The sequence below is a fragment of the Meles meles genome, chromosome 1 (genome assembly GCF_922984935.1).
Source record: "Meles meles chromosome 1, mMelMel3.1 paternal haplotype, whole genome shotgun sequence".
NCBI lineage: Eukaryota > Metazoa > Chordata > Mammalia > Carnivora > Mustelidae > Meles > Meles meles.
This window is the reverse complement of record NC_060066.1, coordinates 211,665,555-211,681,419: the sequence shown is the minus strand read 5'-3', so window position 1 is coordinate 211,681,419 and position 15,865 is coordinate 211,665,555. Positions and strand designations below refer to the sequence as shown.

Genomic DNA, 15,865 nt, shown 5'->3' with positions numbered 1-15,865 from the left:
CCACATGCTTAATTAGTTGTCCCAGCATCGATTGGTGAATCCATTAAGTCCCACTAATCTGCGGTTCCACTTCTGTCTGAAATAAGGGCTTTTTTTCTGGGCTCTATCCTGTTTCAACAATCTATTATTCCTTGCTGGCATCAATACCACACAGCCGAATTTCTTTACCTGGTAGAGGCAAGTCTCCCATTTTCTTTTCTTTTCTTTCTTTCTTTCTTTTTTTTTAAGATTTTATTTATTTATTTGACAGAGATCACAAGTAGGCAGAGAGGCGGGGGGGGGGGGGGCGGGAAGCAGGCTCCCTGATGAGCAGAGAGCCCGATGTGGGGCTCAATCCCAGGACCCTGAGATCATGACCTGAGCAGAAGGCAGAGGCTTAACCCACTGAGCCATCCAGGCACCCCAAGTCCTTCCATTTTCTTAAGGCGTACCCTGATCTTTGACAGCCTCAGCTCTTCCAGAGAAATATTAGAATTGGATTGCCAAATCTCACAAAAAATAGAAGGAAGGAAGGAAGGAAGGAAGAAAAAGAAAAGGGATTCTTAATTGGGATCACATTGAATTTGTAGAGCAATTTGTGGTAAGTTGACATCCTTTGGTTATGGAGTCTTATCCAAGAAAATCGTCTGCTTTCCATTCATTTAGGTCTTCTTTAACATCTAATGTCTTTTCAATTAAGTTTTGTTAATTTCTCCAGCAAAGGCTTGCACATCTTTTGTTAGATTTATTATTAGTTCTTCCTTTTTTCCCACCTTTCATTTCTTTCTTTTCTTATTTCTGATACTATAAAGACCTTTTAAAATTTGTTTTCCGATTGTTGCTGGTACCCAGAAATGCAGATATATACTTTTATATATTGATTGTGTATCCAGCCTTTAAAAATTCTCTTATTCTAATACAAGGTAACCATACATTATTTTAAAACTTTCTTGTATCTATTCATATCATTAGCAAAGAATGACAATTTATTTCTCTCTTTCTAATCCTTAAATGTTTTATTTCTTTTTCTTGCCATTCTATCCTGGTTAGGATCGTCAGTGTAATGCTTAAATTCAAGTGATCAAAATGGGCAACTTACATCGCATTTGATTTTAAAGGGAATTAAATATAACATTCGTTGTAGAGTTGTTGTCCTTTTTGTTATATACTTGATTCCGTCTTTATTGTTGTTACAAAATACTACAATTTTAGTGGTTTAACAACACAAAGATGTTATCTTATAGTCCTGGAGGGTAGATATCTGACAGGGGTCTCACTCGGCAAAAATCAAGGTGTGGACAGGATTGTTCTTCTTTCCAGAAATACTAGGGAAGTATCCACTTCCTGGATTTCTCCAGCTTCTAGAGTCACCCACATTCCTTGGTTGTGACCCCGTCCTCCAACTTCAAAGTCACTGATGTTGCATCACTGGTCCTTCCATAGCCACATCTCCCCCTGACAGACTGGAGGCAGGAAAGGTGCTCCACGTTGAAGTATTCATGGGATCAGATGGGACACCTGCATAATCCAAGATAATCTCCCATTTCAAGGTCCTGAACCCTAATCATGTCTTCAGAGTCCTTTTCTGCCATGAATGGTAATGTACAGGTTTTGGAGATAAGAACGGAATATCTTTGGGGGCGGGTTCTGGAGGGCATTGATCCAGTCCATGTAGCCTGGCTGGGTCCAAGGACCCAGAGGGAGTCCTACAAAGACCAGCCAAGGAGGTCCCTGGCCTCTCACAGGGTAGAAATCAAATGGGAGCTGAGACAAAGTGGGAGCAGAGTTTGTTGAAGACAGAGAGTGCAGAAATGGACAGAGCATCCAGGAGACTTGGAAAGGAAAGGAGAATGAGTCTCATCTTTGCTTGGGCTTTGGGTTTTTTTGTTTTGTTTTTTTTTTTTTAGATTTTTATTTATTTATTTGACAGATAGAGATCACAAGTAGGCAGAGAGAGAAGAGGAAGCAGGCTCCCCGCTGAGCAGAGAGCCCGATGCGGGGCTCGATCCCAAGACCCTGGGATCATGACCTGAGCCAAAGGCAGAGGCTTTAACCCACTGAGTCACCCAGGCACCCCGGCTTTGGGGTTTTTATTGAGGATTGTAATCAGTCGATGTGTTTTCTCCAGCACCCAGGAACTGGTTAAAAAGAAGGCAAGTGTTTAGGTGTTCTCCATAAGTCACTTATGCCTTGGAGCCAGGGGTCTTGGTGAACCAGTGGTCTAGAAAACACTCATGACAACCCCTCCTGGTCACTCCTTGGACGTTATCTATTGTGCTGGAAGCCTGTAAAGAATTGTTAAGTCCTTGACCTCCACAAGGAGGACATACATTATCTGTTCGATAAGGTGTATGTAAGGTGGGGTGGGTCCCAGCAAGAACAGAAGCAGGAAAGGAGCAAAAAATCATTTTCATGGGGTCCCTTTAGTTTCCCCATCTAACGACTATCATAATATTATTTATTAGGTTAGGGAAATATGCTTCCATTCTTTGATTGTGAAGTTTTTGTCATAAGTAGATATTGACATGTATTAAATGACTGTCCTAAGTTTCTCAGTTAAGATCCTATGGCTTTTCTTCTTTAATCCATTAATGTGATGAATTATATTAGTACATTTTCTAGTGAATTACTCTTACATGCCTGAGATGAACCAACTTGGTTATCATGTTTTATCTTTTTTATATGTTACTAAATTCTGTTTGGCAAGTATTGAATCTAGGATCTTTTGCATCTCACATGGAAGTTTGAACTTGTATTTTCCTTTCTTGTGTGATTTTTGTGTCAAGGTTATGCTAAAGTCATACCTGGAGTGGGAAAGTGTCCTTCTTTCCTACAGAAACATTTGTGAACGATGAAAATTATATATGTATATAATTTTAATCATAAATATATATGTGTTTATTTATGTGAATATTTAATACAATTTGCCTCTGAAGCCATCTGGGTCTGGTGTTTCTTTGTGGTGAGATTTTTGTTTTAACTGAGCTAAAACTCATATAACATAAAATTATCCACTTTAGAGCATACAATTCGGTGGCATTTAGAAATTCACAGTGGTGTGCGGGCATCACCTACCTCTATCCAATTCCAAAACATTTCAGCATTCCCCAAGGAGACCCTTAACAGTCACTCCTTCCCCCTCCCTTAGGCCCCGGTAATCTCTCCTCCGCATTCTGTCTCTATGGATTTACCTATTCTGGAATCTCACATAAATGGAGTTATGCTGGTGGGGACCTTTTGAGTCTGGCCTCTTTCACTTAGCAGAATGTTTCAAGGTTCATCAACATTGCAGCAGGTGTCAGAAGTTCATTTTTAAGCTTGAATGATTTTCTATTGTAGGGATCTACCATATTTTCTTCATCCATTGATAGTCACTTGGGTTGTTTCCACCTTCTGGCAGTTGTGAATGGTGTTGCTGTGAATATTCATGGACAACCATTTGTTTTGAGTACCTATTTTCACTTCTTTTGTGTGCATACCTAAGAGGGGAATCCTGAGTCCTACGGTAATTCTATGTTTAACTTTTTGGGACACCACCATTCAAATTCTTTTCAAGTAGTTTTGGCAGCCCATGTCCTAAAATTGTAATGATACAGAGAAGATGAGCAGGGCCCCTGCACGAGGATAACACACAAATTCATGAAGCATTCCATATTTAAAAAAAAAAAACACAAACTTTTCCGATAGTAGGATTATTCAATTCTTTTGGTAAGTTGTGTTTTTCTCCAGGAAGGTACCTACTACTTTCTTTAAGTTTTCAAATGTATTGGGATAAATGTTGGTATTAACTTTGATAATATTTTTTTTTAAGAGGTAGAGAGGGGTGGGGAGGGGCAGAGGAAAAAGGAGAGAGAGAGTCTTAGCAGGCTTCTTGCCCAGCATGGATGGAGCCCAGTGCAGGGCTTGATCCCACCACCCTGCGATCATGACCGGAGCCCAGTTCAAGAGTTGGAAGCTTAACTGGCTGAGCCACCCAGGCACTCTGAAAATACTCCCTATTTTATGTTTTCCTTGCTTTTCAGAAATTTCTACTATTATTCTTTCCTTTTCAGACTTTTTAAATTCTGAAATTGAGTGCTTGGTTCATTTATTTGAGATTTTCTTCTTTTACAGCATACATATCCAAGATTAAACATTATTTCTATATGCTGATGTCAGTTTGTGTCAGCATCCAGTTCTGATTACTTCCAAGCATATGCTCCCCCCCCCAAGTTTATCTGGCTATATTTTGTCGCTGATTTCTAACTTAATTGTAGTGTGGTCAAAGAGCCTGATCTGTATGGTACCAATCCTGAGAAATATGTAAAATCCAACCATTGGTCAACTTTTGTAAATATTTCATGTGTGCATGAAGAGAACGGGTCTTCTCACGTCCATCAGAATGGCTAAAATGAAGAGGTAGAATACTACCGACCATTGACGAGGTGTGGGACAACTGGAACACTCACATACTGCTAGTGGGAATGTAAATGCTACAGCATTTGGAAACCCTTTGGGAAATGTCTGCAAAGGTTAAACATAAGCTAAACATGCTCAGCAGAAACACGTACACATGATTATCAGAAGACACCTATCAGAATGTTCATTGTGAGACACCCAACTGGCTCCGTTAGTAGAGCACATGACTCTTGATGTTGGGGTCATGAGTTCAATCTCCAAATTGAGTGTGGAGACTACTAAAAGAAAAATAATAATAAAGGTTAAAAAAATGTTCATCCTAGCACCATTTGTGCTGCTTGCGAGGAGGCAACAATCTAAATGTCCATCAACAGAAGAATGGAGGGAGCCTCGGTGGCTCAGTTGGTTAAGTGTCTGCCTTTGGCTCAGGTTGTGATCCAACGGTCCTGGATTGAGTCCCACATGGGGCTCCCTGCTCAGCAGGGAGTCTGCTTTTCCCAACCCTTCCCTCCCCTGCTCATGATCTCTCTCTCTCTCTCTCGGATAAATAAATAAAATCTTCAAACAACAACAACAACAAAAGAATGGGTAAATGTGATTTATTCATACAATGAAATAAGAATGAAAAAGATATTTCTACACACATAAATCTCACAAACAATACTGAGCAAAAGAGACACAGAAGCGTACTACTGTATGTTGTCATTTATAATAAGTAAATACGGGCAGAATTAATCATTTAAGCATTTGAAGTCAGAGTGGCGGTTTCGTGTAGCATAGACTGTGACTGGGGATTGTGCACTGGCAAGAAAAAGGGTTTGAGGGTGTCATAAAGTTCTATTTCCTGATCTAATCCAAGTTCTGGATCTGAAGTGTGTCAACTTCATGATAATTTATTAGGTCATATATTTTTGATTCGCATACTCTTCTCCATATATATTACTGTTCAATTAAAAAAAGTTCAGTTAAGGGTTACATGGTGGCTCAGTTGGTTAAGCACCTGACTCTCGATTTCAGTTCAGGTCATGATCTTGGGGTCCTGGGATGGAGCCCTAGTCAGGCTCCTCACTCAGTGGGGAGTTCTGGGAGAATCTGCTTGAGGATTCTCTTTCTCCCTCTCCCCTCCTTGTGTGCATGCATGCACACTCTCTCTCTCTCAAGTAAATAAATCTTTAAAAAAAATTTCAGCTAAAAAAAAAATAACGTGTATTCTTTCATTGCTGGGCACAATACTTATATATTCATTAAATCAAACTTGTTAGAGGTGCCTGGCTGTCTCAATTGGTGGAGCCTGCGACCCTCGATCTCCAGGTTGTAGGTTCGAGCCCCACATTGGGTGTAGAGATTATTTAAAAATAAAATAAAAATATTGAGACACCATCTCTATACTGCTGAACAAAGACCTGCAGTCACACACTCCCAAACTTCTACGAGAAAAATAACCCCACTTTGTCAGCTATTGTTAGGTGTTGTTTTTGTTATTCATATTCCAAAATAGTTCAGACCAACACATAACTTTCTTTTTTTTTTTTTTTTTTAATATTTTATTTATTTATTTGACAGAGAGAGATCATAAGTAGGCGGAGAGGCAGGCAGAGAGAGTGAGAGGGAAGCAGGCTCCCTGCCGAGCAGAGAGCCCGATGTGGGACTCGATCCCAGGACCCTGAGATCATGACCTGAGCCGAAGGCAGCGGCTTAAACCACTGAGCCACCCAGGCGCCCCAACACATAACTTTCTTTTTACATGTGTCTTCTGTAAATAACATATAGATTCTGTTATTGTTATTAACTAATCTGAGAATCTCCATATTTTCAAATGGGGATTTAATTCATTCTTCTTTTGTGATTGCTGATATGTTTTGACTTATTCCTGCAAACTTATTTTGCTTACTTTTTACCATCATTCTTTTAAAAATATTTTATATTTAAGTTATCTCTACACCCAGTGTGGGGCTTGAAATCACAACATTGAGATCAAGAGTTGCATGCGCTACTGACTGAGCCAGCCAGGTGCCCCTCCCATGATTTTTTAAATGTTAAATTTTCCCCCGTTTTCTTTCTATTTGTTGGATTCATCATTTTTTTTAAGTTTTCATTTTCTTTTCCTTCAAAAGATTTAGAAGTTGTACATCTAATTTCTAGTATCCCAACAGAGACAATTTTCTGATCATTTTTTTTTGTGTGTTCTGTAAGTTGAATACTCTCTTCTCATCTGTCTTTATATTCATGTTATGATTTTTTCTTTTATCCAACCTGCTGTCAATCCTCTAAAACAAAACAAAATTTTTGATATAGCATTTTTCAGGTCTAAGATTTCCATTTGGTTCTTTGTTATATTTTCTATGTTACTTCTAAAAATTCACTATATCTTCACCCATTCTATTCACTTTTCCTGTGAAATCTTTGTGATAATTATTTTGCCATCTTTGTTGATTCAGCATCAGGTTATCTGTGGGTCTGCTTCTATAGACTGCTTTTTCCTCTTGATTATGAAACAGATTCTCCTGCTTCTTTTCATGTCTTATAAATTTTTATCATACACTGAACATTGCAGATGATACAGTATAGTACAATGGTTTCTGTCATCTTCCTCTGAAAAGTGATAAATTTTGTTTTAGAAAGCAAATAAATTACCAGCTGATAACCGTGATCCTGGGGTTGTTTGGTTATAGGCTTTGTTAGGGTGTTTATTTCAGTTTTGCCCTCAATCTGGGATGTGGCCCTCACTTCTAAAATATGGCCTTTCTGGGGTTTTAGTAGAAAGCCCAATGGGTTTACCAGGCATCTTGAACTTGGCTGGACTTGATATCCAAACTCTGTCTCCACAGTTGCACATAGTTCTGCTGAAATTCCTGCTCAGTTCCTTTGGCCTTCCGGTTGCTGCTTTCCACCAGATCCCTTGGAGATGTGACCTGCCCATGCAGTCCAGGATTCAGCCAAGGATTTGGGGGATGTTTGTCCACAGATCTGGGGACTTCCTCCTTTCCAGGATCTGCCCTCCCTCAATTCCCATCTACTCTGCCAGGAAACCCTGAACTCTAACCTCTGTCTTTTTAACTCAGTAAAACTGCCACTTTCAGTTTGAACTCTATTCCTTGTATGCTGAGAGAATTAAGAGACTGTCTTGGGGGAAAGCTGGTTACACATGGATCTGCACTGTTTGTTTCCTTTTCTTCTAGGGCACAGGTTGCTCTCCACTACCTTCATATAGTTGTTTTAAAAAATATTTTATCCTGGGGCGCCTGGGTGGCTCAGTGGGTTAGGCCGCTGCCTTCGGCTCAGGTCATGATCTCAGGGTCCTGGGATCAAGTCCCACATCGGGCTCTCTGCTCAGCAGGGAGCCTGCTTCCCTCTCTCTCTCTCTCTCTCTCTCTCTGCCTGCCTCTCTGCCTACCTGTGATCTCTCTCTCTCACTGTCAAATAAATAAATAAATAAATTCTTAAAAAAATATATTTTATCCTGACTTTATAATTGTCATAGGCAGGTGGTTAATCTGATACAAGTTTTTGTTTTTGTTTTTGTTTTTTTTTTGCTACTACCTGAAGTGGAACTTAGCCTCTAAATTTTTTATGTACATTTAATAGTATCCAATAATATCCAGAATTAATCAATGGTATCCTCTCTTCCCAAAGACCCAAATCTTCGTCTGTTTTCAGTTTCCTTCTCATTCCCTTCCTCCTGGGATTAACCTGGGATCTTTGTTCTCCATTATTATTTCTTTAGTTATGCATAAAAAATTAGTTAAACTTTGCTGAAAGTTATAATCGCTTTTCTCACCATTGCCACTTGGATACATCTTCCTCCTCTTTAGGTTCCTTTTGTTTTGCTGTGTTGCAATCCTTGAGACATTCTTTCAGAAAGCCAGTCTGAGAATGACAGACTTTCTGAGGTTTGTATGTCCAAAATATTTCATTCTGACCTTTCACTTGAATGCTAATTTGGCTGAGTACAAGACTGTGGATTCAGAATCACTGTTTCTTAGAACCTTGATAACATGGCTCCATTTTCTTCCAGTATCCTGTGTTGTTGGGGCTTATAGAGTTTTTGCGCCTTTGTGGGTAACTTCCTGCTTGTTTTTCCCTTTGGAATGTTGTTTCCCTCCCGCCCCACATCCTTGGTATTCTGCTGTTTTGGGAAATGTATCTGAGTGTCTCTTATTTTCTTGCTTTTCTCTTTTTCTTTTCTTTCCTTTCTCTTTCTCTTTCTTTCTTTTTAAAGATTTTATTTATTTGAGGCAGGGAGGCGCAAAGGGAGAAGCAGGGTCCCCATTGAGCAAGGAGCCTGACATGGGGCTCAATCCCAGGACCCCAAGGTCATGACCTGAGCTGAAGTCAGCCATTTAACCTACTGAGCCACCCAGGTGCCCCATGTGTCTTGTTTTCAAGTAAATTATTTGGTATGAGAGGGTCCTTTCTGTATGAAGACCCATGTCTTCAGATCTGGGCAATTTTTCCCTATTATTATTTTTTAAATTCTTAATGGATGTATGGTTGACATACAACATTTTGTCAGTTTCAGGTGTACAACACAGCAATCTGACGATTATATACATCACAATATACATGTTTTAAGCATTTCTTTTATGCTACTCTTCATTTTTGTCTTCTCGGATACTAAATGGCTCTTAACTTTTTCTCCTATTTTCTGTCCCCTGGCTCTTTTTCACAGTAGGCTGTTTTTGTAGATGTAATATTCTGTCTAATCTCTGAGGATTGTTTTAACATCTGTTTGCCTTGTGAAATGCTTGCATGGGTGCTGGTCTCTGTTGACTTGTGTTCTTTTCTCGATGTTAATTTTTCTCAAATGCTTGATGATTTTTGATTTTATGCTTTGATATTTGTGTTTGAAAATCACCATGCTCCTGTCCATAGATCCAGGTTCTGATTGCGTGGGCTTGGAAGTGGACTGTGTGGTCGGGCTGGTGCTCACCACCTAGACATTTCTGGTTACCCAGGGCCTTGCTGTATCTCTATCACCAAGGCCCCAGCTTGTAGGCACACACTCCCTGACAAAGCTTCCCACAAGGGAGAAGGGGAGAAGCTGGCTGGCGAATACTCCGGAAGGGGTTCCCCAGATAATCACCTTGACACCCACCCCAGGGCTCTTTCCTGTTCTGTATCCAAAAGGCAGAGTTTTCTCAGAACTCTCGGAGGGGCTGTCACCGAAGTCGCGTCCTCTGACTATTTTAGTCTTTCTTTTCCTTTGATCCCATTTCTCCATCATATCACAATCTGCGTGAAACAGTCTGGTATGCCAAGAGACAGTTCTGTGTCTTACTTACAGACTGATCCTTGATTTGAGGAGACGCTAAGCAGGGCAGCAGGAGGCCCCTATGTGTTTGGCTATCGGTGGACTCTCCGAAACTCTGTTACGCAGCATTCCTGGTTGTGAGCTATAAAATAGGAGACTGGTCTGCATAATCCCTGCAGTTTGTCTCGGTTGAGGTTTAAACTTAAAAAAAAGGGACCTGCCAACATCAGGATTTGTAAACCGGAAAAGGAGTGGAGAATACATCCTTAAGATTAGGCTACCACATTTTAGAAGAAAACCTTTCTGGGAATTTCCCACCTGGAACCAGTAATGGAGAAGTGAGATGATAACTAATCCCAGAAAAATATAAGTGGCCTTCCAAGTGAGCCACAGCTGTGTGAGTACACACTGGTGTATAAATAATATGGCCAAGTTTTATATGCAGCTCGGGGTGTGGCACGTAGGTATGATTCAGAAAGAATAATATGAGTTTTTGTATAGATGGAAATGGGCATTTGGGTGGGGATTAAGCAAGGACAGAATTATAATGCGTGCCGGTGGGTGGTAACACCTCTTTTTGCTTATTCTTGTTCTGTATCCAGAAAACTTTTTGTAATTAACGCATACATAGAATCCCTCGGACTATGATTGAAGAGAGAGAAAAAAAACCCACGACATGGATAGAAGTTGTCTACAGACTCACAGAGAAAGTTTTGGAGAAAAACATTTTAAATAAGCATGACAGTTTGGTGAATCAATTTCTTTAGGAGATTCCTACCAATGACGAGATGACAAATGATGATCTATTTACTGCTGTTAAAATGAGGGGATTCTTGCAAAAGGAACAATTGGACGGATTCAACATCCACTTGGAGCTTGGGAGAAAAAAAAAATGTGTCTTCAAAAACAAAAAAACAAAAACAGATTGCTGGCTGCGGTCCTCCAGATCCTCCTACACAGCTGATTAACGCAGGATCAGCAACTGTTGTGTTCCACACTCCCACAGCATGGCTTTCCTCCGCGAGCCACTGCTGGGCCCCAATGACGGTGACTTTCTCACTTGGATCTGGACAGGTGTGTGTCCTTTCGAGCCGGGGCTCTGGGTACTAACGCTGATCCCAGTGGGATCCCAAACTCCGCACACTCGATGTGCCCAGCGCGGCACCCGGCACATGACAAGTGTCTGATGACTGGGGCTGTGCATACTGTTAAGGACGGCTGCCCAGTGAGATCAGCCCGAATGCTGCAACACGAGAGACAGCCCGTAGGCCCGAGCTACGCTGCACGGAGCAGACCGCGCGGCCTGGGGCCCGCCCGATGCTGGGCTCTCTCGGACACGGATTCTGCTGGGGTGCTAAGTAGCTGTCCCAAGTCAAGGGGCAGGAGGAAGGGTGAAGAGGGAAACAGCTGAGAAGGTCGATGAGAAGATAAAACCGTGGCGATGCTTTGGGAAGAAGGACTGCCCGGTTAAGTGAACTCTTGTTGTCTTTGGAATGCGGTTATTATAATTTGTATTGAAATGACGCGCGGGGCTCCGAGGTGCCTCCCCCGCCCGGCAGCGCAGGCAGTGAGAACCCAGCCCGCGCTATCTTCACAGTTCTGGGATCATGTGAGCCCGGCCACCTGGGCTCCTGCAAGCCCCAGACGTGTAATTAGAGGCTCCCGGGCCGAGATGATGCGCAGACAAGTCTTATCATGCGTCTGGGCTGCTGTGGGTGCGTGAGTTCCCTCTACAGCTCGGAGCTGGTAAGCCGGCCCCCGGGCCTCCCCGAGCCATGGGGACTGTCCGAGCTTCTGCTCAGCCGAGAGCTTTGATCGATCACCGAACAGAAGCAGTGTAGACGAGGACGCGAGTTCACGCGGGCGCACGAGGGCGGCTGGCGATGGCGCGCACACAGCACTCAGCTTCCTGTGAGCTGTGGTGCCTGAGGCTGCCCGGGGCTCAGGCCAGAAAGACAGACTCATCCCGCCTTACACAAGAGGGGAGGGTACAAAAGTCATGCAGTCCCGGGGGGAGGCACCGGGCTCAACCCTCATGACTGTAAAATGAAGAAATATGCACGAAGCATGTGATTAAGACGTTTATTTGACATGGATCCAAAGTTACTTCCAAGGACTGAAGTGGCGGCCTTTCTCCGTAAGGGCACAAAGTCAAGTTGAGGGACACCGATGCACCCCCAAAGACTGGTCCCTGGTTACAACAAACGGCGTCCTCCCGGCTCCTTTTTACTGTGTGTGTGTGTGTGTGTGTGTGTGTTGGGGAAGTAGATTTATGCATGGTCACGGATGTTGTGTTAGTGAACTTGCTGCAGGTTGACCTGCGGAGGGCTCCTGGCAGTTTTCGGGAATCACCGGGTGAGGGCTGGGCGCACTGGGGAGGCACGCGTCAGCCCAACAGCCCGAGAGCAGCTCTCTCTCTAGAAGCTGAAACCAGGACCCAGAAGAGTCCTTTCCGAACATCCTCAGCTCGCTCCCCGGTCTCGAACCCCCTCTGCGGCCTGGCAGCCGGGGACATTGAGGGACGGTTCCCAGGGCCGCTCTGATGTGAAGGGTTTCCTCACGTACAGAGAGTCAGACACAGCAAGTACGTTGGCCACTCTGAGTTCTGGGCAGGTAACATGAAAGCGGGGGTGAGCTTGTTTAAACACGCTCCCCTGACAGATTCTCGGCGGCTTAGGCAGAAGGTTCTTGAAGTTCGATACATTCAAGGGAAAAGCAAGCACGAAAATTCACACCCTCCAATTGCCTCAGACGTGCCTACATCATGTTATTCCGCTCGGTCACAAGGAATAAAAGACAAGCCTCACCAAGTTCAGGCACTAGCTTCTTCCCTGTTCTCCTCCCCTCTCCCCTTTCTGCTTTCCCCTAAATAAGACCCAAAAATGTCTCTTGAAAGGTGTATAATTCGCATGTGGAGGGGAGAAGGACCCAAACCTTTGTTCAATGGTCTAGTCTGCAAAGAAAACTTGTCTCTGTGCTGTCACTTGCCCCAGACTTTTCTGAAGACAAGGTCAGCTCAAAGCATTCGTACCGGCTTAGAAATTCAGTTCGCCTCTTGCTTTGTTGCACATTTGAAATTGTGGCACCTCAAGGCTCTGAGAAACCATTCCTGAACCCTCCAGGTTTGAAGGGTTAGCTTCACTAGAGCTCATGCAAATTCGCCTTGCAGAAAATCTTGGCCGATCAAAGTCAACACCCATCAGCTTTATCTCCTCAATTACCATTAGCATAATGTATAAATATTTACATGGCAATGTATTTTTAAAGCTTTATTAGCTTTTCATAAAACGCCTGACAGAATGCCAGGATTAATTTCTGAATTAATTTTAAGAAGTGGGACGCAAGTCTGTGTCGACAGGAGCTCTTTCCGAACAAAATAGCGCGTCTGTGTATTGGGACAATTGTCCATTTCCTGGTTTTGATGATGGACTGTAATTTTGAGAGATGTTATCTTTGGGGGAATCTGGGTAATGGGTCCAGGACATCTTTCTGTGCAAGTTTGAAACTTCTCGGGAGTCTGTAATTCCTATAAAATATGAAAGCAAAGAAACCAGGTATGAAATAGCCCTGCAAGGAGCTTATTTTCAAGAGAAAATCTCCATGTACCTCAAAACTACAAATCAGGTGATGAAATTAGGAACGGCAGGAGAGACTAATTGAACTCATATTTTGATACTTGAGCCAATGGACAGAGGGATGCAGTTCTCTCTCCTCCAACTCCGAAATGCTCTGCAAGAATCTGTTGGCCTCTTTTTTGGGAACAGGGCCCCTAGCCGTGAAGAGACACCCTCTGAAGGAACGTTCTTTTCATTACATAGTTAAGATATCCCTAGAGACCTAGGGAGAAATGAGCAACATGTAAACCAAGCACGTGGCATTTAAAAAAAAGTTAGGAACTCATGATCGATTATGGCCGCCTGGGGAGACTTCCCATCTAATACCCGTGTTTCGAGTTGACCGACAAGCGAGTCCTCTCGACCTTAGCATCTGCTCTCTGCCATGAGACAGTCCCTAATAATAAATCCTTGCGGTTTGTGTGGTATTGGGCCTGCTGGGGCCTGGTCTCACGTTGAGGGGACAGGGGGGCTCGGGGAAGCTGAGGGAATCTTTTGCATCAGAGGTGGGAGGTTGACCGCAGCCCCCATTTCCTGACTCTAGGGTCGTACTTTGTTGCTAGATAGTACCTGCCCGATCACAGCGTGTCCAGCGGCCGCTGCCAGCTGATTGCTCCTGCTGGGCTGTGGCAGCAGCTCAGAGCGCAGGCCGGGGCCAGCTGGGGGCCGGGAGAACTGTCGGAGCTCCGCTGGCTCAGGGCGCGGCGGGAGGACTGAGCTTCTGCTCTGAGTTTCAGTTGCGCACACATTTGGTCAGCCACGGAAAGTAGGGAAAAGCATTCTTGCAAAATCAAGGAAAAATGCGAAGGTTCAGAGGGAAGCAAATGTGGATGCTTGGGGCGCTTGGGTGGCTTAGTCCGCTGAGTGGCCGACTCTCGATTTCGGCTCAGGTCATGATCTCGGGGTTGTGAGAGTGAGCCCCACCTTAGGCTCTGCGCTCAGCAGGGAGTCTGCTTGAGGTTCTCTCTCTTCCTCTCCCACTGCCCCTCCCCTCTCCATGCCCACGCTCTCTCTCTAAAATAAAATAAATCTTAAAAAAAGAAAGGGGACGCCTGGGTGGCTCAGTGGGTTAAAGCCTCTGCCTTTGGCTCAGGTCATGATCCCAGGGTCCTGGGATGGAGCCCAGCATTGGGCTCTCTGCTCAGCAGGGAGCCTGCTTCCTCCTCTCTCTCTGCCTGCCTCTCTGCCTACTTGTGCTCTCTGTCTGCCAAATAAATAAAATCTTAAAAAAAAAAAAAAAAAAAAAGATGGTCTTGACCACAAGGAAAGACAATGGAAGGGGGAAGAAAAGAGGCAAAAAATAGGAGATGTCAGCAAAGATCAGTGGGAGTGCTCCATTCACCTCTCCTGGGTCGTCCTGGCACCCCTGGGGGCTGATGGAGCTCACGGAGGGGGTAAGGGTTGGATTGGGGGGCGGGGGTGCTGGAGCCACACGCGCTGAGCTCACCCCACCCAAGGTCTCCAAGCTGCTGTTTCTACCTCGAAGGATCTCTCAAAGCCGGTTTTCTCCATCTCCAAGCCTGACATCTCCCCCGGCCCCTTGTCTCTCCAGGTCCCGACACCTCCCGGTCCTGACAGCCCCACATTCCCCCTGGCTTCTCTCCAAGCTGTTCCCCATACAATAGCCACCGTCATCTTTTTTTTTTTTTTTAAGATTTTATTGGACAGACAGAGATCACAAGTAGGCAGGGAGGCAGGCAGAGACAGAGAGGGGGGAAGCAGGCTCCCCGCTGAGCAAAGAGCCTGACGCCGGGCTCCATACCAGGACCCTGGGATCATGACCTGAGCCGAAGGCAGAAGCTTTATTTAACCCACTGAGCCACCCAGGCGCCACCCACTGTCATCTTTTTAAGACAAGTCAGATCCCGTCACTCCCTTACCTAGATCTTTAAGTGGTCACTACCTTGCCCAGTGTCCATCCTCCTGCGGCCACAACTTCTGGCTTATGGAAGATGCCAGCCTTTTCTTCCAGCCTCAGGGGCTCACAGGTAACGTGTTTCCTTGGCTTTTCCTCCCTGTTCCCTCCACCTCCTTCGGCTTAGAGTCCGACCCTTCCATCTTATCACATTAGAGTACAGCCCCTTTGTTACCAACCACACTGTTCACTCCTTGGTGGTGCTCACTGCAAACCATAATTAGGGACTGCTTTAAATTCTAGAAGGCAGTGGTGCCTGGGGGCTCAGTCGGTGAGCATCAGCCTTCCTTCCGCTCAGGTCATGATCCCTGCATGGTCCTGGGATCAAGCCCGCATCCAGCTCCCTGCTCAGCGGGGAGTCTGCTTCTCCCTCTCCCTCTGCCCCTCCCCCCTCTCATGCATGCACTCTTTCTCAAAATCTTTTTTTTTTTAAAGATTTTATTTATGACAGAGAGATATAGCAAGAGTGGGAGAGGGAAAAGCAGGCTTCCCATCAAGTAGGGAGCCTGATGTGGGGCTCAATCCCAGGACCCTGGGATCATGATCTGAGCCACCCAGGCACCCCTCTCTCTCAAAATCTTAAAAAAAAAAAAAGAAAGAAAAAAAATTCTAGAGGGCAGAGGATATGCCCGCCTCCCAGGACCCAGAATGGGGTTGGGATTTCCCAGCCAATGTCTGTCAAACCAACTCCCCCAGCCCATTTCCTGG

At 44.3% G+C, this 15,865-nt stretch overlaps 1 long non-coding RNA gene and 1 other non-coding gene across 2 annotated transcripts; one reads left to right on the top strand and one right to left on the bottom strand.

The window, feature by feature from the left end:
- The first annotated feature begins 3,534 nt into the window (after positions 1–3,534).
- On the top strand, positions 3,535–3,638 carry LOC123928169. The gene has a single exon (XR_006815636.1). It is a non-coding gene; the product is annotated as a U6 spliceosomal RNA (small nuclear RNA).
- A 9,244-nt stretch (positions 3,639–12,882) lies between these two features.
- On the bottom strand, positions 12,883–14,189 carry LOC123952736. Its single transcript, XR_006820702.1, has 2 exons — positions 13,813–14,189; positions 12,883–13,154 (listed from the first exon to the last, which is right to left on the bottom strand). It is a non-coding gene; the product is annotated as an uncharacterized LOC123952736 (long non-coding RNA).
- Between the last annotated feature and the right edge of the window lie 1,676 nt (positions 14,190–15,865).